Here is a 27,146-nt window from a genome sequence, read left to right as displayed (position 1 = left end):
TAGTAATGTCACGTAGAGCTTGAAGTTTTTCCGGATCAGGTGCAATACCTTCTGCTGAAATTACGTGTCCAAGAAATTTTATAGAAGTTTTGCCAAAGTGCGATTTACTAAGATTAACTGTGAGTCCTTGTGCATGAAAAGTTTGCAACAGTCGTTCAAGAATCATATTGTGTTCAGACCAGTTAGCTTCTGCGATAAGAATGTCATCTACGTACGTCGTGATTCTGTCTTTAAGTTCTGTCGAAACTATTGTGTTCAAACCGCGAATGAAAGCTGCAGAAGAAATAGTTAAGCCGAATGGTAATTTGCAAAATTGATAACAGTCGCCAAAACAGAGAAAAGCTGTATACTTTCTGCAATTCGGATGAAGTTGAATTTGCCAAAATCCCGATTTCAAATCTAGTGTAGAATAAATAGCAGTACCATGAAATTTCTGTAGAAGTTCCTCTAGTGTCTGTGGTCGATCTGTTTCATTACTAATAATGTCATTAATGTGACGTGAATCAAGTACAAGGCGAAGTGAGCCATCTTTTTTCTTAACAATATGTAGCGGGTTTATGTACCGACTAACTGCCTGTTCAATAATTCCTTGGTCGAGCATATCCTGCAATTCTTTTTTAACTTGTTCTCTATGAAATACGGAACGGGGTAATGCTTAGCTTTAAATGTGTCGTGCTGTTTCACCTGAAATTCATACATAAAACCGGACATAGTACCAGGAATGTTGTCGAAAACTGGAGCTTGCTGTAAAAGAATTTTGTGTAATTGCGTTGGTTCGTCGTCTGTATTTGTACTGCTTTGTTTAACTTTATCGGAAATCATCTGCATTACGTCGTAGTCAGCTTCGTCTGGAGTGTTATAGTTATGTACGTACGTATCCGTGAACAATGTGGAATTACAGTCTATGTTACGTGTTGCGGAAATGACCTCTGTGCAGTTAATTGTTTGTTCTTCCGCAGATAATGAATGCTGAAACTCTAAAGCCAATTGCACATTTTCATCCTTCAACATTAAATAGGAATTTTGAAAATCAATAACTGCGTCGTGTTGTACCAGAAACTTCGTACCTAAAATAACGTCTGTTGTCAATGAAGGAACAATCCAAAAATTTGAGTGGAAAGTATGACCTGCAATACAAAATGATAAATTCGTCTGTAATTTAACGTCTACTCCTTTGCTCGATGCTGCTCCTTTCACTTTTGTTTTGCGTAATGGTAATGTAGGATAGGTATTCTCTTTGTTACACTCGTTAAAAGTTTCTTCATTTATCACTGACATAGGTGATCCGGAATCGATTACTGCTGAAAATTTCGATGAACCAATTTTAATTTCGATGACAGGATGTGAAATGGTTTTCTGAACAACTGGTCTTTCCTGCAAAAGAGTGTCTCTGATATCGTCAAAAGTAATTACATTTTCGTGAACAATATTCTGCGTGTCAAAGGTAGTGCTTGTGTTACTGGAAGATGCGATCTTTACTGTATCTAGTCAAATTCTATCTGACGTGTTACTATTTTCAAGAGGATGCTGTGGCATTTCTACTATTTGAACAGTTCTATTACTTCTTCCAGACGTATTACGCTCTGGATGATACCTACTGTCGGGTTCATTCATGAGAACATGTTATCGTGGATAATTTTGCTGTTGGTATGAGCGACTGTTGTTAGATGTACGCTGAAAATTGTCCTCATCATTTTTACGTCTGTCGTAATAGTCATTCCTATACGGTGCATTGCGATAGGAATTGAAATACTGTTTTCTTTGTACATAGTTGTTTCCTTGCTGCCGTGCGTCACCATTTATTGGATCCGGGACCACACGTGCACGCGGCGAAACATCAGAGCTTGGTTGACCTTGTATATTACATTGTTGGTTACGTGTGCTAACCGGGTGGCTTTCATACTGTTGTGGTGGAAAACGTCTATTGTTACTAAAGTGTGGTTCCTGTTGCTGTAAATTTTGACGATATTGATAATTAGAATTTTGGCTGTTATTAAAGTTCTGGTGGTTGTCATTCCTGAAACGTCTATTACCTTTACTATTGAAATTACGTGTCTGATCGTAATTACTGTAGGTTTGTTGGCCTTGGTTATTATATGAAAAATTTTTGTTTACAAAAGATTAATCAGATTGCTGTACTTCTAAAAGCTGTAAAAGATCTCTGAATGCTGAAATGTTTTCTTTTTGCTGACCCGTTAGAAGTGACACTCGTAATGACCGTGGTAATTTGGAAATGCATAATTGTATGAGTGCGGATTCACTATATGGTTCACTTAAGTACTGGTTTTGTTGGACCATATGCTCAAAAAATTGCGTCACACTGGGAAAATTGGTGTTCTCATAATTCGGTAAGCTAATTAGTTGATCTTTAATTCCGCGCTGTGTCGTCTTCGACCAATACGCTGACAGAAATGCATTCTGGAATTCTTCTACCGAGTAACATTGTCTCGCGATCGGTCTCATACGAGTTGCCGGTTCGCCTTCCAAAAAACTGCAAATAAATTCTAGTTTGTGTGTAACGGGCCAAGTCGGTGGAAAAGCAAAGCTGAATTGCTGTATCCAATCCAGTGGGTGAATCTGTGTTCTGTCATTCCTAAACACTTTAAATTTCCTCACCGACAGAAAATGTTTGTAATCGAAATTATCATCTCTGTATGATGGAACAGATTCAGGATTATAAGAGAATCTATTGAACTGTGGTTGTTCGGAATCTAAGTCCCTTACTCTCTGTAGATTACCCAAATTATACGCGTTGCGCGAGTCTGACAAATGTTCACAAAGTGGCGTCTGCTGTGATGTGTTATTGACTGAAATACCTTTCATCTCTGTTACTTCATGCTGTAAACTTGACAATTTTCTACGTAAGGTGTTATTAGATGAATCAATCTCATTAATTGTCTGCTGTAAATTTTGAAATTCAGGTGTTTGGTTCAATGAAACCGGTGAAGTATCGTCTGATTTATTGTCATTAGTACTTTCGATAACATCAATACGACTGGCCAATTCATCACATTTTTCAGTCAGTATTTTAACCTGATCATCGGTTTTAGAATCAGAGGCGTTAATCTGTTTTTGCAACTTACGTGTAGTTTCGTTCAGTTTTTTAACATCAGCTTTCACGACATCGGAATTCTGTGTTAGTTCTAATTGTTCGAGTCTGTCGGTCACTGTTTGAAAATCTGTTGTGTATGTGTCTGTTTTCGATTTAAGGTCAGAAATTTCGTCACGTAATTCTGTGTTCGACTGTTTGATGGAATTCATTTCGTCGGACACTGTAGCAATATTGTTGTCTACATACGTTTTTGCCTTCGCAAATATTTTACGTTTGTCTTCTTGTCTCTGAGCAGTGATTGTTTCCATGACTTGACGTTTGACTTTATTTTGATCCTGTATGAATTTGCGGAAACGCGTATCACTGTTTTGTATGTGAACACTAAGACGTTCGTTAATTTGAGAGTTCTGTTGCTCGAATTTCGCGTCAATCTTTTCATCCATTGTGCGCGAAAGTTCTGTTGTCATTGCTTTAAACTCGTCGCGTAATTATGTAGCCTTTTCAGAGCATTGTTTAGCGACTGTACTGATTTACGCTCTAGGTGTTTCTGTTGTAGCTGTTTGCATTTCCCTTAATTCTTGAGCAACCGATCAATTTCTTCGCTACTTTTTTTTGAACAAGCTTCAATTTCCTCGCGTAACTGTACCTTGGTATCATGACACTGCGCGGCAACGTCTCTAATTTGTTCACTAAGCTGTCTGGAATTGTTGTCTAATTTTTCATTTAAGTGTTGTTTGAGTTTTTCGTTATCTTGTTTGACCTGTTCACTAAGTTTGTCTTGTTTTTCATTAACCTGTTTGGAAGTGTTGTCTTGTTTTTCAAGAACTTGTAGCAATAATGCCATCAGTTGATCCGAGGTAACATTACCTACTCCATTCTCTGTACTATTTGACGGTGTATTTACGATTGTCGTGTTTTGTGTGACCATTTGGTCATTCTGTACTTTACAAAAAGGTTTATTAGTCGGATGTACACTGTCAGACACTATTTCGTAACTAAATAAATCCGTCGTACTTTGTGTATCCTGTTCATTTTCATTAGACAAATTTGTGTGTTCATCACGTAAATTTAGTAAACCGGTTGTGTTAGGCTGGGCAGCGCTCATTGCAATAGAGCGTCCCGCGTCATCGATTGTCGTCAAATCAACAGAGGACATAACCGAGTTCGTTTGTTCATCATTAAGACAAAAATCATCGTTAGTGGTTGGAACGCATTGATTGTCAGTGGACGCAGGATTGTCATCATTACACTGCGTGTCACAATTACTATCGGTCACATTGTTTAAGTCGGTAAATTCATTCATAATACCTCGCGATACACTATTCACAGTCTTTCGCGGCATTTTTACCATAGTCACTATTATTCACAAAACAAATAAGCACAAATGTAAAAGGCAACAAACAAAAATACAACAGAGCAACGAATTGCCGATGATCTAAGGAAAGAAAGTCACAAAATTAGTAAAAGCGTTGCGCCAAATCCTAATTATATTTAAGCAAATAAGAGCAAAATCTGACTACTTTTCAAAAGATTCTCAACGAAATACGATCCTGGACCGGGTGTCGCCAAGTGTAACCTCCCCGCAGAAATCTGAATGACATCAATAATAAATGGGAGCCAAGTGTAATCTCCCTGCAAAAATGAAAGATAATTCAATGACAATGAAATTTCAGTGACAATGAAAACTCAATTAGACGCAAATGTCGGTCTTTGGCCCTGTGCTAATTAAACTGAAATTCTTACCTTAGTAAAACTGCATCTGCTCTTATTTTTCGCCATAGCTTGGAGGAAGTTCATTGCAAAAATTTTGAATCTAAGGGAAACTTTTCTTTAAGGAATAGCAAGGGAAATATTTCTTTCATTAAAGGATTCTTTGTTGAAAAATTGCTTTGAAAACAAAATTATTATTGGGGCTCTTGTTGAAAATTAATTACAATAAATATACATTACATTATCTGATGTGCGCAATGCAGCTTCATTACCTTATTAAACAATATACCTCATTCAGCATCTTGACCAGAGACCCATGTCGACGTCCGCGGACTCTTCACACACAACTGTACTAGACCACTACAGCCGACAGACTGCCATTCGCAACTGCACTGGGCTACTACTGCCCACAGACTGCCATTCGCAACTGCACTCGACTACTACTGCCGACCGACTGCTGCTCGCAACTCTCGCGCGGTCAAGCGCAGACTAGGAACGACAAATAGCTCTCTGGTCAGAGACTCTACAAGGCCTCGCCATCGCCGCCACACAACATAACGTGTTTCAACTGGTGAGTGACTTTCCTGATGAAAGGGGTTCTGAAGCGGATGATCCTGCAGCAGTTGTGGGCAATGGTGAAACCAATAAGTCTTCCCGAATTTTCGGAGAGCGATGAAGAAAATACAGTCGTCCACAGTAAGAATGACCCCTGCTGGAACACAGCTGTTCCTAATACAAGAGGTCGGGCAGTTGCCGGTAACATTCTAGACTATATTCCAAGAGCGTGGAAATAATGATTGAACGCATTAATGAATAACTGAGAGCATATCGAAATATTTGTGTTACGTGCATTTCATTAAATTAATAGCATCTACAGCTAATTAACTGCAAATGAAGTCTTTAGATCCGGATCGCTATCAAATTTCTTCGTCGAAAAGCTTCCATGAGAGTCTGTACTTTGCCTCCAATTTTGGATGCATTAATACTACAACTGATTATAAAAGTACATAACAGAGGTGAAATAAAATACGTTTAGTTTATGGGAGTCCAATTTCATTACAAAATATTCTATATTCAAGCAATACCTCCAGCAAATAATTAAGGATCACTGTGACCGATGGCAATTTGAGAGGTGTACACTACTAGAGTTAAGACGAACTATTAATGTGCAGAGGTACGTATCGTCAGTACATGCCAGACGAAAAAGGTTCATTGTCATGGCATGAAATTCGTATCCGACATGAAGAGAGACATCAGTTGTTTCCGGGTACACGGACTGTAGTCGTGATCACGCAGAATATTGTGCGTACGTAGTCGTGATCACCCAGTATATTGTGTGTACAGCAGACAGCTGCATATGTGGAACCATAACGGCGGAGATCGGCTGGTAGCAGCGGTGAATGCGCCGCTGCCGTCGAATTCCAGCTCCACGCGTTCTTCGGTACTGGAGTCCAGCCGCAGTTTCCGCACGCGCGTGCGCTCTCCGCAGCTACGCGCTGCGTGCCGCATTGCGTGTCAAGTGCGTGCTGCATTGTACGTGCTGCGACGTTCATGTCGAGATAGCGACGTACGTAGCCCAGACAACCGCTAGGACGCATAGTCATGCAATATTTTACTGTCAAAAGAAGACATATGGTCGCAATATAGACAGTCATCATTTTCCAGTTTTGTTAATGAGTTGAGCATGCATCGGAAATAATTTTAATTTTTATGTTTCACATATAACTAGTTACCACGTTTGCCATCACGTTGGCTTTGAAAATGAAATAATATTTGCTGTTACAAAGTGTGATAAAATGAAATGGAAAGGAGAAGAATATGGAAAACTGTCTTAGCAGCCAGTGCTTCGCTAAAGTAGACTGTATGGTAGGCACAGATTTTTTTGTTTCGTTTTCCTGTAATCAAATTTTTGTGTTGTTCACAAATTCCAGCATCTTCTAAATTTTTCACGCTAGTCAAGGCCGTGGAAGCACGGTCTTTTCCGAACGTACCTTTGAACAAACAGCATTTTTGGTAGCTGGAGACCAATGTTTTTGTTGATCATGCCTTTTGCATTCTTGTGGTGATATTTCCTTAGAAACTCTAATCCTCTATCACATATTTCTTTATATCTATCCGAGAAACAAAACACCAATGTTCGTAGATTTAGCTGTAAATTTTTTTTAATATAACGAAATATTTTATTAGTAGTTTTCATCCTCTATTTCATCGCCTTAGGGGTTGAATTTCCAAAAATCAGTGAAATATCTACTTCTTTCTATTTATAACTGAGAAGTTAAATACAAATTTTCGTAAATTTAGCTTTCAAAATGCTTTCATAACGAAATAATTCCATAAAACTTTTCATCCCCTACTTTACTCCCGTATTTCTTTAATTTCCAACGGAGTAGTCAAATACCATTTTTCATAGATGCAGCTTTAAATACTTCGTTTTTGCCTTAAATAATTTGATTTCAGAACCCTTTTCACCCACTATCTTACCCCCTTGGTGGTTGAATTTCCAGAAATGCTGAAAGAACGGAAAACAGTCTTGGTTGCACAAGATATGTTTAGTTAATCTTCACATGTGACGCTCTTCACCTGTTCTCGACATCGTCAGATACTGTGATAAACATGGAGTGGAGTGATGTTAAATGCTAAAAGATGTATTTTTTTCTGACTGAGAAACAAAATACAAGTTTTCATACTTATAGCTCAAAAGTGCCTAAATAGCGACATATTTTCAAAAAGCCTTTCGTCGTCCGTTTTGCCCACCATTTCACCTCCTTAGGAGCTTTCTATGGTTCCTTGATAAACGATGCGTAAAGTATAAGATCCACATCCCCCCCCCCCCCCCCCCTCACCCTTAATTTCAAGTTTCTGTCCTTGACGGTTTTGACTGGGCGGTGATGAGTCAAATACTAATTTTCAAAGATGTAGCTTTACAGATACTTTAGTAGTTATTTAATAACGGTTTATTAAAAAAAATCACCACTATTTAACCCCCAAAGTGGTAAACGCTGAAACATGTATTTCTTTATTTCTTAGCGAGATACCAAACATCAATTTTTGTAGGTCTAGCTTTAAAACTGTCTTATCAGCAACATATTTTCGAAGAATCTTTCATTTCCTATTTCGTCCCCTTAGGGATGAAATTTCTAAAAATCCTTCTTAGACAACGTCTACAGTACACGATCGAGACCTTCACCAAATTTCAAGTTTGTGTCTCTAGAGATTGTGATGAGCAATGATGAGTCAATCAGTCACGACATTGCCTTTTATATGTGTAGATAGTGGTGCACTGCACACCGTCAAGACAAACACTTGACAGACCGTATCTCGTCACAGTCCCGTGCGTAGTTCACACGTAACTAGGACGAGGTTCTTAAATTACGCTTACAATCGGCGCCTACTAAAATGTTCTGTTACAACGTGCAACATTGATCCGGTGGGTGACGCTTCCGTGCTATGGAGTTTCAGCGTGTTCACCGTAAAACCATGTTTTAATGTACTTGTGACAAATTTTATTACGTTAAGTTCCGATGGATGCCCTAGACATGAATTATCACAGTCCATTAAATCTCATGAATGTTTTGCCGTCTATTCGTCGTTCGCACCGCACGACCACTTACAAGCATATTTACGACACTGGGATTGCGTATGACGTTACTGCCAGTGGTGTTAGATATGAGCAATTATTCAAAGGTCCAGCTGTGTTTCGTGGTTATGAATATGATTTCGCTTTCGGTAATGTGGAAGTTATGGATAATGTAGAAGTTATGGATGTCCAAAATAGGGTGACATGTGTTTCACTTAGCCTTGATAAATTAACAAAATATTTCTGCTCCTCTTGATGTTCTGACTTCTAACATTATTCGAGGCTACATGGACATATTCAGGAAAAGTATCATTGCCGTTATATGCGATTGCAGGCTTTCTCGGCGTATTTGAACTATGAAATCGTCACGGGTTATCAGCCGTGTGGCGTTGTCTTCAAGTCGCAACGTTTCAATGGATTGTGTATCCATCATCTTCAGGCGGAGATAATGGATGCGCAACCTATTGAGGCGTTGCGACTAGAAGACGACGCCACTCGGCTGATAACCCGTGAAGCTTTCATAGTTAATCATTGTCGTTGTCTGTGGACAGTCAATAAAGGTAACTGGGATGGATACTGCATTAATGATATTACAATGAAATCTATAGTTAATTTGCTTTGCGTGCTTTGTGGTACTTTAGTACATACAGGGGCGTGGAACATATTCGCTTCGTCGACAGAGAATTCAGATATCAATTCATTCTACACCTAATATCAAACAGTAAAAGTAATGCGTAAGTTTGTTGCAGCGTCAGTGGCTAACTGTAGATTTGAATGTTGAAAGATCTACAGATACAAAGGTTTACAATTCAGTCACTATTCGATACAATGACGGGTAGGCTTTCTGCACTTAACTTAGGATCCACTTAGCAACTAATACATACACGAAACCCTCCGTTACGAAATTTATCTTTATTGCGATTTTAATTAACGTGGAAGCCATAAAAACACCAAACATGGAGGCAAAATGTACAAATCTAAAAGCGCCTTAAAAAAGGAATAAAATCACTTAAATTTGTTTCCACAAGAGGAGAATACAACGTCCCAATTCGGACCTCTCTAACACTTACATTTTACTGACATTAAATATAACAAGATAAATAGTCATACATGTGACGAGAACAAATGAATGGCACTATCAATCTTTGCAGATGAGAATACAACTATATCCACGAACGTTCGCGCCCTGGCAAGTGAGATACTTAACTTCAACATACAAGGTGATTACAGTAAGCCCTAATTCCACTCAACAAACATAGTAACGATACACTACTGGCCATTAAAATTGCTGCACCAAGCATAAATGCAGATGATAAACGGTTATTCATTCGACAAATGTATTATACTAGAACTGACATGTGATTACATTTTCACGCAATTTGGGTGCATAGATCCTGAGAAATCAGTACCCAGAACAACCACCTCTGGCGGTAATAACGGCCTTGATACGCCTGGGCATTGAGTCAAACAGAGCTTGGATGGCGTGTACAGGTACAGCTGCCCATGCAGCTTCAACACGATACCACAGTTCATCAAGAGTAGTGACTGGCGTATTGTGACGAGCCAGTTGCTCGGCCACCATTGACCAGACGTTTTCAGTTGATGGGAGATCTGGAGAAATGTGCTGACCAGGGCAGCAGTCGAAGATTTTCTGTATCCCGTACAGGACCTGCAAAATGCGGTCGTGCATTATCCAGCTGAAATGTAGGGTTTCGCAGGGATCGAATGAAGGATAGAGCCAATGGCCGTAAAACATCTGAAATATAGCGTCCACTGTTCAAAGTGTCGTTAATGTTAACAAGAAGTGACCGAGACGTGTAAGCAATGGCACCCCCTACCATCACGCCGGGTGATACGCCAGTATAGCGATGACGAATACACGTTTCCAATGTGCGTTCACCGCGATGTCGCCAAACACGGATGCGACCATCATGATGCTGTAAACGGAACCTGGATTCGTCCGAAAAAATGACGTTTTGCCATTCGTGTACCCAGGTTCGTCGTTGAGTACACCATTGCAGGCGCTCCTGTCTGTGATACAAAGTCAAGAGTAACCGCAACCATGGTCTCCGAGCTGATAGTCCATGCTGCTGCAAACGTCGTCGAACTGTTCGTGCACATGGTTCTTGTCTTGCGAACGTCCCCATCTGTTGACTCAGGGATCGAGACGTGGCTGCACGATCCGTTACAGCCATGCGGATAAGATGCCTGACATCTCGACTGCTAGTGATACGAGGCCGTTGGGATCCAGCACGGCGTTCCGAATTCTGCTAACAGTCATTGGATCTCGACCAACGCGAGCAGCAATGTCGCGATACGATAAACCGAAATCGCGATAGGCTACAATCCCACCTTTATCAAAGTCGGAAACGTGATGGTACACATTTCTCCTCCTTTCACGAGGCATCACAACAACGTGTCACCAGGCAACGCCGGTCAACTACTGTTTGTGTATGAGAAATCGGTTGGAAACTTTCCTAATGTCAGCGCGTTGTAGATGTCGCCACCGGCGCCAACGTTGTGTGAATGCTCTGAAAAGCTAATCATTTCCATGTCACAGCATCTTCTTCCTGTCGGTTAAATTTCGCGTCTGTAGCACGTCATCTTCGTGGTGTAGCAATTTTAATGGCCAGTAGTGTATAAACGAGACAAATGTACTGAAGGGGGCTTGCCGCATGTGCCGTAGTAAAAAGGGCCACTATCAACCCCGTCAGGACGCGACTCCCGTGAACACGTCAGTTTCACACAGTGAAATTTTCACTGTGCGGCGGAGTGTGCGCTGATATGAAACTTCCTGGCAGATTAAAACTGTGTGCCCGACCGAGACTCGAACTCGGGACCTTTGCCTTTCGCGGGCACGTGCTCTATCAACTGAGCTACCGAAGCACGACTCACGCCCGGTCTCACAGCCTTACTTCTGCCAGTATCTCGTCTCCCACCCTCCAAACTTTACAGAAGCTCTCCTGCGAACCTTGCAGAACTAGCACTCCTGAAAGAAAGGATATCGCAGGAGAGCTTCTGTAAAGTTTGGAGGGTGGGAGACGAGATACTGGCAGAAGTAAGGCTGTGAGACCGGGCGTGAGTCGTGCTTCGGTAACTCAGTTGGTAGAGCACTTGCCCGCAAAAAGCAAAGGTCCCGAGTTCGAGTCTCGGTGGCGCACACAGTTTTAATCTGCCAGGAAGTTTCATATCAGCGCACACTCCGCCGCACAGTGAAAATTTCACTGTGTGAAACTGACGTGTTCACGGGAGTCGCGTCCTGACGGGGTTGATAGTGGCCCTTTTTACTACGGCACATGCGGCAAGCCCCCTTCAGTACATTTGTCTCGTTTATACACTACTGGCCATTTGTAGCTTCTTGAAAAAAAAAAAAAAAAAAAAAAACAGTTAACATGAAAAGGCACAAGGCGCAACACACTAATAAAATATAAGCGACTACTTCACAGAACTAACTTCTCTTTAAACAAAGCAAACTGCAGAATATTAATAACGCGTAAGATACTTCTAACCAATAACAAACGAAGGCACCACGTAATAGAATATCGACTTGAGCTCATAGAATACTCAGTTTGACTTGCCTGTTTATAGGTCTTACAACTCAGCAGTGTCAGCTTAAGCAAACCAGCGAATACAAAACTCTAAATGTGACAGGAATAATGATTGAAGCGGCTGACAATGCTAGGCTGCTACACAGAGGAGACGGTAGTAATTTACAGCGGCACACAACCGACCTTACATCTCCAATTAAGTACAATCAGAATATACTATTTTGTGTATAATAATTACTTACAGTACCATGACAACCTCCGAATAACACTTATTATCCAAGGTGGATAATACAGAGTTCGAGTGTATTCACTTATTGTAAGGGTTTCAACTTTACCTGCCTTTCCACATAGCTCTCTGTTTACACACTTCTATAACTTCTGCAACTAAAGAAGGGCATATAAATGCACATGTAACTGACACAGATTTAAGCAGAATAAAACAGTACCTTAGCATGGCGCAAATGGCTTCATTAGCTTTACACCTGGGACATCTTCATCATTCAGTAATTCCGAATTATGCTCAACAACGTGTGAGAGCAAGACGTCGCCGTGGTACCAGTTACTTACTTCACATACTTTCCTACACAGACACAAAGCAGACGATGCGTTTTCATATGCAACAGCGTCGAGCATCACACATTTCCTCTGTCACGCCATAGACACATCTCAGTGTGAGTGGCAGTAACAAGAACCTACACAGGCCCTCGCAGCAGAAAAACCCAAAACACAACAGTGCACCACCGCGGTACCAAACTCGAGGTCCCATCAAGTAGTCACTGCCGGGATCTCTCGCTGACCCTGCCCATAGCGTACCACAGGCCTCACGGTAAACGTCAACAAGCCACCTCCGACCCTGCGAATATCCACTCCGCTGTCTCTGTTCTCTCCCCGTCAACCACCCGACCACCGGCCTGAATTGTGTAAGACAATTCTAACAAGGGAACCTCCCCATCGCACCCCCCTCAGATTCAGTTATAAGTTGGCACAGTGGATGGGCCTTGAAAAACCGAACACAGATCAATTGAGAAAACAGGAAGAAGTTGTGTGGAACTGTGAAAAAATAAGCAAAATATACAAACTGAGTAGTTCATGGGGAGATAGGCAATATCAAGGACACAGAGACCACAGGAGCGCCGTGGTCTCGTGGTAACGTGAGCAGTTGCGTGCGGAGCGGAAGGTCCTTGGTTCAAATCTTACATCAAGTGAAAACTTTAATTTTTTATTTTCAGTTTATGTGACAAACTCTTATGTTTTCATCACTTTTTTGGGGGTGATTATCACATCCACAAAAAACCTAAATCGGGCAAGGTAGAAGAATCTTTTTACCCATTCGCCAAGTGTACAAGTTAGGTGGGTCGACAACATATTCCTGTCATGTGACGCACATGCCGTTACCAGTGTCGTATAGAATATATCAGATGTGTTTTCCTGTGGAGGAATCGGTTGACCTATGACCTTGCGATCAAATGTTTTCGGTTCCGATTGGAGAGGCACGTCCTTTCGTCTACTAATCGCACGGTTTTGCGATGCGGTCGCAAAACACAGACACTAAACTTATTACAGTGAACAGAGACGTCAATGAACGAACGGACAGATAATAACTATGCAAAAATAAAGAATGTAAAATTTGCACTCGTGGGAAGACTTGAACCAAGGACCTCTCTTTCAGCAGCTGCTCACGCTACCACGGGACCACGGCACTGCTGAGCTAACCTGCTCCTTGATGTTGCCTATGTGTTCCATGGACTACTCAGTTTGTATATTTTGCTTATTTTTTCACAGTTCCACACAACTTCTTCCTGTTTTCTCAATTGATCTGTGTTCAGTTTATCAAGGCCTATCCACTGTGCCAAGTTATAACTAAATCTGAGGGGGGTGCGATGGGTAGGTTCCCTTGTAAGTGCGAGAACACTGGCGCCAGCCGCGCCACGTCTCAATGACTATTTCGTAGATGACGAGCCCTGACCACTATAAAAGTCTTTAAATGTTCTGAATTGACAGACACACGAAATCAGCTCTGTGTATCGACGTGTGAATTTAAGTAGGACAGCCACTGGAGCTATGGAGAGGGGATGCTTGCATCTCATTGGCAGAGGCATCAACGTACGTGGCAACGCCCTTGTGACGCGCTGGCGGCTGTACGAAATGCGGCGGCGTAAGCTGCGGCACGCGTATTTTAAAGTGCGACCGATTGCATGGTGGCCGATACCAAGAAATCATATCATGAATTTGCTAGAAGACTACATATGAAATAATAATGGAAACGCAAAAAATGGGCCAATGAAATTAAAAGCTTGACAACGCTATAGTTTTTATTCAACTATTTTGATTTTCTAAAAGCCGTAAATATTAAGATATCAATCACTCATAACTATCATAAGAACTGTTTACTTTTAAAAACATGTGCAATAAATAATGCAAAAATTAATAATAAAATTTCCAAGAAAAGATAGAAAAGAAATTTTTTAAAATTTCCAAGAAAATATAGAAAATAAATAGATAAAAATAGAGCGAGTTGGTAAATTTAAACATCTTGGACAAATCATACAGCGGAGAGGACTATAAATATTTGCAGTGGATATAAAAGTAAATAAAATGGTAAGGACATATGGTTTGGCAAAAAATTATACAACAAGCTGAAACATTGTACCACAGTGGTAAGAGAAGAATGTTTATATGCGTTAGCAAGGTTAACAATGAAATACACTGAAGTGACAAAAATTATGGGATACATCCTGATATTGTGTTGAACCTCTTTTTATCCAGCGTAATGCAGCAACTCGACATGCTGCACCGATATCTGTCCGTAATTGGGAAAGTGTTGCGGGAGCAAGATTTTATGTACGAACTGACTTCTCGATTATGTCCAATAAATGTTCTATGGGAGGCGAAATCATTCGCTCGAACTGTCCAGAATGTTCTTCAAACCAATGGTGAACAATTGTGAGCCGGTGACATGGCCCATTGTCATCCATAAAAATTCGATCGTTGTTTGGGAAAATGAAGTCCACGAATGGTAGAAAATGGTCTCCAAATAGCCGAACTTAACTATTTCCTAACCATCGGTTCAGGTGGACCAGAAGACCCAGTACGTTCTATGTAAACACAGGCTACAGCATTATGGAGCTACTACCAGCTTGCACAGTCGAGAACTTAGGTCCGTGACTTCGTTGGGACTGCGCCACACTCGAACCCTACCATCAGCTCCTACCAATTGAAATCGGGACTCATGTAACCAGTCCACGATTTTCCAATCTACTTGAGCACAACCGATATGGTCACGAGCTCAGGAGAGGCACTAAAGGCGACGCCGTGCTGTTATCAAAGGCACTCGAGTCGGTCGTGTCTTGCCATAGCTCATTAACGCCAAATTTCCCCCACACTGTCCTAACGGATACGTTCGACGCACGTCGCACATTAATTCCTGCGGTTATTTCTTGCAGTGTTGCTTGTCTAGTAGCACTGATAGCGCTGCGCACACACCACTGTTCTCAGTCGTCAAGTACACTGCTGGCCACCGTAAATGCAACACCAAGAAAGACAAGAGGTAGCACAACAAAATTTATTTTGTAGATAACATGTTGACCAAGTATCAAATGATTACGTTTACGGACGTCTGTGACATGTGGTTCCTGCCAGAATCAGTAGCCAGAGTAGCCGCCATTGTTGGAGATCACCGCTGCCACACGTCTCGGCATTGAGTCAAAGAGACGTTGGATGTGTTCCTGGGGTACAGCAGCCAAAGCAGCTTCCACACGTTGCCAAAGATCATCTGGTGTGGCAGCTGGGGATGTAATCTGGGTCACTCGTTGAGCAACCATGGACCACATGTTTTCTATCGGCGAAAGATCCGGAGAGCGAGCCGGCCAGCGAAGTAATTCAATCTGGTATTGACGAAGAACCTTTGGACAATGCGTGCCACGTGTGTTCGCGCATTATCCTGTTGAAATATGGCTGTGGCCGAGCCCTGAAGGTAAGGAAGGACAACTGGCTCCAGCACCTCGGATATGTAGCGCCGGCTATTTAAAGTACCGGCAATGCGTACTAGAGACGTGCGAGAGTAATATCCAATACCGCCCCATACCATAATACCCGGTGCACGACCAGTGTGCCGGTGCATAATGGAGCTGTCCAGCATCCTCTCTCCACGGTGTCTCCACACTCGAATCCGACCATCGTGGTGCTGCAGACAGAAGCGTGCCTCGTCAGTAAAGACAACGTCATTCCATTCTGCCGTCCACATCCGTCTGTCATCACACCATTGGCGACGGAGACGTCTGTGGTTCTGCGTCAATGGTAGACGAAGCAATGGACGTCTTGCGGACAGACCACTCTGCTGTAAACGGCGTCGAATGGTACGCGCAGACACTGGATGATGCGTTACAGACGTAATGTGCTGTGCTATGGTTCGGGATGTCACTGAGCGATCCGTCACTGCCATGCGCACAATTTGCCTATCAGCACGTGCAGTGGTGCACCGAGGTGAATGCGATCGACCACGTCGGTCCGTCGTACCCTCCTGCATCCACCGGTCACATATCCGCATTACAGTTGTTTGGTTTCGTCCAACACGACTAGCGATTTCTCTGTATGATAATCCACAATCTCGGTAAGCCACTATCCTTCCTCTGTCGAACTCGGATACTTGATCAAAAGATGTTCGCTGTTGTCTACGAGGCATAACTGATCGTCTTGTGAAACAACCACAAGGTAAACACACGTGCCGAACGTACACTCGTCGAAATCGCCAAGCCTTAAATGGCGCTATGCGGTGGCGCCACAGGCGCGCGTGATGTGCGTCTGCGCTGAAATTCTAATCAGTTGCATATCTCATCGCTGCAAACTCATGGTGTGAATTTCACTTGATTCGGATGCTTCCTTCAGGGTGTTGCATTTACGGTGGCCAGCAGTGTAAAAGCCGTCGGCCACTGCATTGTCCGTTGTGAGACGTAAAGCCTGAAATCTAGTTTTTTCAGAACTCTCTTGTCACTGAGGGTCTCGGAATACTGAATTTCCTAGCGATATCCGAAATGGAACGTCCCATGCCTCTAGCTCCAACTACCATTTCCCGTTCAGAGTCTGTAACTTCCCGTCGTACGCCCATAATCACGTCGCAAACCTTTTCACACGAATCTCCAGAGAACAAATGACAGATAATGCACTTTACTTTTATACCTTATGTACGTGATAGTACCTCCATCTCTATACACGCATACCGCCTGTATAAGCTGTGTCAGTGTGTAGCCTTTACTCGTGCGCGTGTTATCGTAAATACGAACCTTGGAATGTGAACTGACAGCCTAAATGCGCTACTGAGCTCAAAGCCACATCACTTACATGAAAGTGAAAAGAATCCGTGGGTGTAAAAACCGATCTCATTCAGAAACAAATAAATAAGCGAACCAATAATTTCTCGCTCAGTACACTTGGTCAGTGCGAACTGTTTGAAAAAACAAACTGTATTGTCGTCCTGAATAAGAATGTAATCTGAAACACATGAAAATTTCTTCACTACCATATGACTCAATCTCTAAGTACCGAAATTTCAGTTAGGAAGGAACTTATCAAAGAAAACAATTATAGACTCCAATACGAAAATTCATTTAGTCTAATAACGTCCATGGTACAGTAAATTAACTCAGAGGATCAATGAGTAGAATAATTATCAAAAATTCGACTGTGCCGAGGGTGAAGTGGACCAACAATACACGTCTACAAAAATAAAAATAACTTTTTACCTCATCAAATAATACCTTGGTCTTCATTTCAATATCTTTTTTATGTCCCTATACTCTCCAGCCATTATTCTCAGCCATCATTCCTCCTCGTTACATATCTGCAACTCACATAGTTCCGAAAGTGCCATCATCCATTACACTGTTGTTGTTGTTGTTGTGGTCTTCAGTCCGGAGACTGGTTTGATGCAGCTCTCCATGCTACTCTATCCTGTGCAAGCTTCTTCATTTCCCAGTACCTACTGCAACCTACATCCTTCTGATCTGCTTAGTGTATTCATCTCTTGGTCTCCCTCTACGATTTTTACCCTCCACGCTGCCCTCCAATGCTAAATTTGTGATCCCTTGATGCCTCAAAACATGTCCTACCAACCGATCCCTTCTTCTAGTCAAGTTGTGCCACAAGCTTCTTTTCTCCCCAATCCTATTCAATACCTCCTCATTAGTTACGTGATCTACCCACCTTGTCTTCAGCATTCTTCTGTAGCACCACATTTCGAAAGCTTCTATTCTCTTCTTGTCCAAACTATTTATCGTCTATGTTTCACTTCCATACATGGCTACACTCCATACAAATACCTTCAGAAACGACTTCCTGACACTTAAATCTATACTCGATGTTAACAAATTTCTCTTCTTGAGAAACGCTTTCCTTGCCATTGCCAGTCTACATTTTATATCCTCTCTACTTCGACCATCATCGGTTATTTTACTCCCTAAATAGCAAAACTCCTTTACTACTTTAAGTGTCTCATTTCCTAATGTAATACCCTGAGCATCTCCCGACTTAATTCGACTACATTCCATTATCCTCGTTTTGCTTTTGTTGATGTTCATCTTATATCCTCCTTTCAAGACACCATCCATCCCGTTCAACTGCTCTTCCAAGTCCTTTGCTGTCTCTGACAGAATTACAATGTCATCGGCGAACCTCAAGGTTTTTATTTCTTCTCCATGGATTTTAATACCTATTCCGAATTTTTCTTTTGTTTCCTTTACTGCTTGCTCAATATACACATTGAATAACATCGGGGAGAGGCTACAACCCTGTCTTACTCCCTTCCCAATCACTGCTTCCCTTTCACGTCCCTCGACTCTTATAACTGCCATCTGGTTTCTGTACAAATTGTAAACAGCCTTTCGCTCCCTGTATTTTACTCCAGCCACATTTAGAATTTGAAAGAGAGTATTCCAGTCAACATTGTCAAAAGCTTTCTCTAAATCTACAAATGCTAGAAACGTAGGTTTGCCTTTCCTTAATCTAAGATAAGTCGTAAGGTCAGTATTGCCTCACGTGTTCCAGTATTTCTACGGAATCCAAACTGATCTTCCCCGAGGTCGGCTTCTACTAGTTTTTCCATTCGTCTGTAAAGAATTCGTGTTAGTATTTTGCAACTGTGGCTTATTAAACTGATTGTTCGGTAATCCTCACATCTGTCAACACCTGCTTTCTTTGGGATTGGAATTATTATATTCTTCTTGAAGTCTGAGGGTATTTCGCCTGTTTCATACATCGTGTTCACCAGATGGTAGAGTTTTGTCAGGACTGGCTCTCCCAAGGCCGTCAGTAGTTCCAATGGAATGTCTACTCCGGGGGCCTTGTTTCGACTCAGGTCTTTCAGTGCTCTGTCAAACTCTTCACGCAGTATCGTATCTCCCATTTCATCTTCATCTACATCCTCTTCCATTTCCATAATATTGTCCTCAAGTACATCGCCCTTGTATAGACCCTCTATATACTCCTTCCACCTTTCTGCTTTCCCTTCTTTGCTTAGAACTGGGTTTCCATCTGAGCTTTTGATGTTCATACAAGTGGTTCTCTTATCTCCAAAGGTCTCTTTAATTTTCCTGTAGGCAGTATCTATCTTACCCCTAGTGAGATAAGGCTGTACATCCTTACATTTGTCCTCTAGCCATCCCTGCTTAGCCATTTTGCACTTCCTGTCGATCTCAGTTTTGAGACGTTTGTATTCCTTTTTGCCTGCTTCATTTACTGCATTTTTATATTTTCTCCTTTCATCAATTAAATTCAATATTTCTTCTGTTACCCAAGGATTTCTACTAGCCCTCGTCCTTTTACCTACTTGATCCTCTGCTGCCTTCACTACTTCATCCCTCAAAGCTACCCATTCTTCTTCTACTGTATTTCTTTCCCCCATTCCTGTCGATTGATCCCTTATGCTCTCCCTGAAACCCTGTACAACCTCTGGTTCTTTCAGTTTATCCAGGTCCCATCTCCTTAAATTCCCACCTTTTTGCAGTTTCTTCAGTTTTAATCTACAGGTCATAACCAATAGATTGTGGTCAGAGTTCACATCTGCCCCTGGAAATGTCTTACAATTTAAAACCTGGTTCCTAAATCTCTGTCTTACCATTATATAATCTATCTGATACCTTTTAGTATCTCCAGGGTTCTTCCATGTATACAACCTTCTATCATGATTCTTAAACCAAGTGTTAGCTATGATTAAGTTGTGCTCTGTGCAAAATTCTACCAGGCGGCTTCCTCTTTCATTTCTTAGCCACAATCCATATTCACCTACTACGTTTCCTTCTCTCCCTTTTCCTACACTCGAATTCCAGTCACCCATGACTATTAAATTTTCGTCTCCCTTCACTATCTGAATAATTTCTTTTATTTCATCATAAATTTCTTCAATTTCTTCGTCATCTGCAGAGCTAGTTGGCATATAAACTTGTACTACTGTAGTAGGTGTGGGCTTCGTATCTATCTTGGCCACAATAATGCGTTCACTATGCTGTTTGTAGTAGCTTACCCGCCTTCCTGTTTTCCTATTCATTATTAAACCTGTAACCTCCCCCTCACTTATCGACCTTAATGACAGTGAAAAATTAAACCACGTGTACCTAATGGAAATTTGGGAAAAGCAATCGTCACCGAGGTTAATTTGTCGGTAAAGAGGGAGGAAAGGGTTACATCTAAATGAAAGGAAAAATGCTAATGAAACTGGTGGAAATTAATTTTGAAATAGGGGTAATGTTAATAAAGAAAGTAAATGTGCGGCCGTTACGTTAACAATCAACTAGCGGTAATTAGATATTTGAGATTTGGGGGGAAATTACGGTCGCCAGTCCTAAGGACAATTACTATAGTAACTGAAAAAGAAAGATTATTACACATATAATTAGCACTAGAAGCGTGGCAACTGAAGGTTGACAAGTGTAGTGTGAAAACTGAAAGTTTGTCAGAAGTAATAAATTTCGCTACACTTAATTTAGTAAAAGAATTAATAAAACCGGAAAATCGAAAGTTAATTTAGTGACTGAAGTTAATAGTGAGCTTTCTTTCTGAAGAACATCGAAATTCAGTAAAATACGGTTAGTATTGGACTACCTCAACAATCATTTCAAAAGCTACTTGAATCTACGCAATTTAGAAACAAGAGATTTAACTTTGAACTTGAGTTAAATGATTCTGAACAATTAACAATAGTAAAATTTAGTACGTACCAAGCTGAGCTGCAGTCACAGGTAAGCTAAAATATGGCAACAAAACTAGCACTCTTAATTTGTGCTCGTGTAATCTAAGTATTGTAGCCAGCTATGAATACTTTAACTGAACTTTGAAATTAAAGCAGTGAAATGGAATTATGCTGGCGTTTGAATTTCAACGACACTCGGGTTCATTTCGGAAAAGGAAGGGACCCTGCTTGGTAATGCAATTGGGACAATGAGCAACAAAGCTTCATGCTAAGTAGCTGTAATTTTGTGATGCAACAATTTTAAAAGTTTGAAAAGCTGAGGTCTGCCATACAGTTCTAAAACTTTACGTGCTTCCAGTCTTCCTTGTTGGTTGATTGAAGGTTTGAAGCCGTCGATCGAGGATGTGGCGACAGTCACTCATTGTCGGCCGTCGCTGTTGCAGAAGCTGGATGTTGGCGCGCCTTCTTCTCGACACGGTCACCAGACGAAACGGGCTCTTGATGTGCGCCAGCTAATGCTTCCCGTCCGCGACACCATGTCAGAAACTATCATCGCAAGTCGAGCGCAATTACATGCTGCCAAACCCCGAAAGACCGGCAACTCGCGGGAGCTTCACACCACACACCTGCTCCACTCGCTACTCCCGCCAGACTCTCTATGCTCAGCCCGCGCTCCACGCGGCAGAGTTCACACTACCAAAGATCCTACACACTTTGATTCTGCACACGACCTATCGATGTAATCGTTCGATAGCAGTTTTCCCTAGGCAAGACCCAGCGTAAAAATACAAATAATATTCACAAAATAAACCAATTATAAATCGACATAAATGCATAAATATATTTATACAAATAGTAAAACAAGTACAATATGTAAAGACACAGAAATGTCATATATTCAGTTAACAAAAATAAGCAAAACAAATTTATAGTACAATAGATGGAAATAGGAGGATATGCATTTCCGGCGTTACAAACCTACTCCTGCGTTACCCCTATTTGACTTTGTGTTTATAACCCTGTAGTCACCTGACCAGAAGTCTTGTTCCTCCTGCCACCGAACTTCACTAATTCCCACTATATCTAACTTTAACCTATCCATTTCCCTTTTCAAATTTTCTAACCTACCTGCCCGATTAAGGGACCTGACATTCCACGCTCCAATCCGTAGAACGCCAGTTTTCTGTCTCCTGATAACGACGTCCTCTTGAGTAGTCCCCGCCTGGAGATCCGAATGGGGGACTATTTTACCTCCGGAATATTTTACCCAAGAGGACGCCATCATCATTTAATCATACAGTAAAGCTGCATGTCCTCGGGAAAAATTACGGCTGTAGTTTCCCCTTGCTTTCAGCCGTTCGCAGTACCAGCACAGCAAGACCGTTTTGGTTAATGTTACAAGGCCACATCAGTCAATCATCCAGACTGTTGCCCTTGAAACTACTGAAAAGGCTGCTGCCCCTCTTCAGGAACCACACGTTTGTCTGGCCTCTCAACAGATACCCCTCCGTTGTGGTTGTACCTACGGTACGGCTATCTGTATCGCTGAGGCACGCAAGCCTCCCCACCAACGGCAAGGTCCATGGTTCATGGGGGGGGGGGGGGCATTACACTGTATACTCTACGAATCCGAGCCTGCTGCACACCACAGCTAGCCAGTACTGACTGATAAAGATTCTACGACTCCACAGTGCTGCTTTCGCAGACACTAATACTATTGCCTAATAACTATTTCCCTGACCAAAATGGTTGAGATATATCATTTTCCTTTACAAATATTAACACATCGAATAACATCATCAAAAAATAGCCTTATTACAGCTGTGCAGAATAAAGGTACCAGAATGACAGATCATCAGAAAAATAATGGGTACAGTACAAAGAAGTTAGAAAATGAGAGGTGGTGAGGAGATCGACAAAAATGTAGAAAAATGTCAGGAATAACGGCAATGTGAAAATAATCTCTACGGAATGAATGAGAACAGGCAAACTGAACAAATACATCTGTATTTTTGGTAATGGAGGTAGTTTCAACATGGAATTACAGAAAGAAAAGAGTTAGATTAAAGAACCTAAATAACAGGAAGAATCATTTTTAAGAATAAAATACTGAATTTAGACGTTTTCAGCGCAGAAGAAATAAGAAATCGAGAACAACATTGGCAGAAGGGAGGAAGAGACTGCATGGGAAGAAGGTGAAGGAGTTTTGGAATGACAGTGAATAGCTAAGAAAGGGGAGGAACTAAAGTTGTTATGTGGACCAGGTTGATGAATAACAACGTAATACGTGTGCACATGGAGGGGTGATTCCAGTGGTATCGAATGCTTGCGGCATTCTGATCGCTGTTGTTTGAGTAGTGCCTGCGTGCCTTGTACGATGCCTCAGCTTCGGTCAGCGATGGCCGCAGTCTAAACCTCGGCAACGCATCTTCTTCCACTCACTGAAAATTCCCAAACGGCGGGAGTCATTCCTCGAACGGCCCACTCTAGCTAGAGAATGAAAAGTATACAAACACATCTCTTAAAACATCGTTATACGCTTTATGGTTAAACTCGATTTACTCGTTAAGAGCTCGAGTTGTTTTCTGCTCTAACAAAATTCAACAAACGTTCATCTGTTCGAAATCTTTGGGTGGTTTGAAACGACTCATGCTGCCTGCTATTTTTCAGCAAAACGTACACTGAAAGCACTCTTATTTGGAGTGAGTGTTCCTCAAACAACGCAAAAAGTCTGCCAGAGTGACCAGTGCAGTGCATACTGACATCTTGGCACCGTATTTAATACCCACTTGACATCCAAAATGCGTGTTTGTCAGCGTCAGCTTCGCGACACCTTTTTCTACGCGATGTTTTCATCATCTCTTCTACAGCATTTTACAATTTTTCTCAGCCATGGCGCGTTTGCATGACATCGGAACGCGCTTTTTTTGTTTGTACTTCCATCAATTTTAGGCTCAGTCTTCTTCATTTGAGATTTTCATTTTATTTAGCAGAAGTATTTCATTCCTCTACTGTTTTATAGGTTATTGGGTTTTCAGTTATTATTAGACGCAAATATGTCATCTAGTACAATGCATTTCTCCGTTTTTTGTGTCCTATGCCATTACAACCACATTTGTATGTATGCCATAAATCTATACGTGTCCTTCCCATATACATTGATTATATGTGGACCATTTTTTCATCTACAGTATAACATGTCATCACCTGCGCTTTTTCGGTCTACTCCTCATAGTTCCACTCCTTATTAAGTTGCAAATACTCAGAAGATTTTTTGATTAACGGTAGGACATTGTGTAAGATTGATAGATCTCTTTTCCTTAACTACATCATGATTTTGTTACTCTTTCTTCCTTATGTCGATCTCCTTGGCAGCGGGTAAACTATTTTTGTTTTATTTTAATACCCACCAAATGCTTTCACACCTCAAGGTATTTTCATCTTTGCATTGCTTTCTACATCTATGCCATTTTCGCTTTTTCTACGTTCCTTGGTTCAGTTCACCTCGCTTACTATGTAATGGAAGCTGTTTAGGACTGTTAATGCAATTGTGAAAACTTGTATGTAGGTACCAGACATTAAACTTATAAGTTCCATAGACTTACTGTGGAACTGTCTGACTATTATGAGCTTCCTCTGTAGGTAGAAACTGCTTTTTCTGATGATATGAGACTTTCACAAATGAGGAGTGGAAGGTGATATTTCTTAAAGTAAATTATCAGCAGTGCAGAAAGATAGGTGACTTCACTGGAACAGTTAAACGTAAGCAGAACCTTCAATGCTTTTGGAAATGAAAGGATACGAAAGTTGTGTGGTTTCGCAGAGAAGATTGACTCCTAACGCCAAGCTCAGAGGATACAACACGCGTTTCTGTGGGGCTGTGTCTCGTACACTCTCACTTGTCTTTACGAAGTGATTAGCTCTCACCTAAAAATAGATTACATCTTCTCACACAGATACTAGGATGTTGCTCGAAGTGCTTCAGACACAATGAGGCTTCCTCGTAAGAGCAAAATACAAGTCGCTTATAATTAATGAATAACAGGCAGATCACATGTCAGTTTCCTTCGCTGAAAGCGAAAGGGTGTTATTTCGGAAAGCTTCAGTTTTTAGTTCTTCAACAGGTGACGCACCTATCTTTGCTATCAATCATTATGAACTGTAGCGTCACAAACTCAATTGTGACACTCTTTCTTTCTCCGTAGCCAATTAAATGTGTGTAAAACGGATGTTAAACAGATTTGTTATGTTTCAAAGTCGTGATATGTTTGTTTTATACCTGCAGAAAATGTGTTCTGTTTATTTTTCATGTAACTGTCTATCACCAGGAAAATATGTGACGCCTCCAAAGACCGAGCTGTGCCAAGTACCTGGTGCTGCGTGAATGGAAGGTCACAGCTGGTCGGAGAAGGACTCAGTTGCTCTCAGGATTTCTGTTTCCTATAACTAACTCGAAGTATTATTTTATAATGGGGATGTTGTATACGTATGATTGTTCTTGAGTGTAGGAAAGTTATGCAGTGATTCCTGTGATCTTGTTGAGTTATAATCATATTTATTTGGAGGTGAATTTATGTTAATCCCAAGTACAGAGTACAAGAGAAAAATATCTTGTACTAAATCTACGTCAACGGTATTTTATGAAAAAATATTCATTGATAACCAAAATAAGAAGCTAATGAAAAAACAACATGCAAAATATTTTAATTATCTCGTCCGAAGAATATGGTGTGCATAGAAAAAGATATGTGGAATCCGTTGAGTAGGTTTTGAAGTATTGTGGAACAATCAGTACAACTTTAAAGCACAAAACACAGAAAGAAACAAACGTGAAATTGTATAAAACAGTCGCGTTATCAAAGTTGTTGTATGGACGTGAATCCTGGGTAGTGAGTAAGAGACAAGAAAAAACTACAAAAAATAGAAACCAGATTTAACACCAAACCAAGATATTGAAAATAATTTGAAAATTTTCCGTGTGAAAGGAAAAAGGGTGACAATAAAAAGAAGTGGAATGAACATCTACAAAGAACGGATCCAGACTACCGCGGCAGCTTATCAACTGTAAATGAAATGGGGAAAATAAGATCCCGAAAGACAAGAAAAAGATGGAGACCGTAACAAGCCACAAATGGCGAAATACCGAAAGTGCAGAAGAATAAAGAAATAGTTTTAAGTAGCAGATGACCATTAACGTGCAGAAAGTTGGAATGATTTGTTTTTGTTTTGGCCGCTGCAAAACAAGAGGAAGACTTCCAGCATAGTTTAATAGCCGTGGAAATTTATTTTGTTGAAGGCCTGGTCCTACTTTCAAATGGACGAAAGGATTTTGCTACTGGAAATTTCGGAGGGATTTTGCATACATACGGTCTGTGCCAGTCAGACGCAGATACAGTAGTAGAAATCAGTATCAAGGCAGGGATCCTGCGGAAGTAGTAAACAATGTCTGACAAATACATATATGGAATATAGGATGAGAGTAGTAGATACATATAAGGCATAAACAAGCATGACGGAATTATGTACGTCCTTTCATATCACCAGTAACAAAGCAAGGTGTTTGCATTTCCTAGACGGAAATTGGCACAAAGGCACTCACTGCCCTGTTCTGTTATTGCACTGTCAGCACTTTGTCCAGCCCCGGTCCTTACTGATTACCTCAAAAATTCTCTTCTGCATTGGTTTTGTTTAGTTTTGTGGTTCTTACAGTGGAACTGTCACCCACAATTCTTGTACCGCTCTTTCCAGTTCACATATGGACTCAAATTGCCTTCCATTGCGATAAACACGACTCGCAAATATTCGCCAGATGGTTTCCACGGAGTTAAAATCTAGGCCAGGTACAGACGAGAGCAAGCCAGCGATATCTTTATCTTAAAACAACCTTTTTGTTATATGGAAACATGCGCAGGTGCATTATCTTGTTCAAAGATTAGACTTTCGTCATACATTCTAATCCATTCTGTCTTTAGAATCTCAGTGTACATATTAGAATTGGTTCTAGTGTTCGCTCATGCAATGCGTTATTTACCTTTAGTGCATAGTGCTACCCAAATCATAACACTTCCACCACCATAATTT

Source organism: Schistocerca nitens, chromosome 2 (genome assembly GCF_023898315.1).
Source record: "Schistocerca nitens isolate TAMUIC-IGC-003100 chromosome 2, iqSchNite1.1, whole genome shotgun sequence".
Lineage (NCBI taxonomy): Eukaryota > Metazoa > Arthropoda > Insecta > Orthoptera > Acrididae > Schistocerca > Schistocerca nitens.
Note: the sequence above shows the minus strand (reverse complement) of the source record.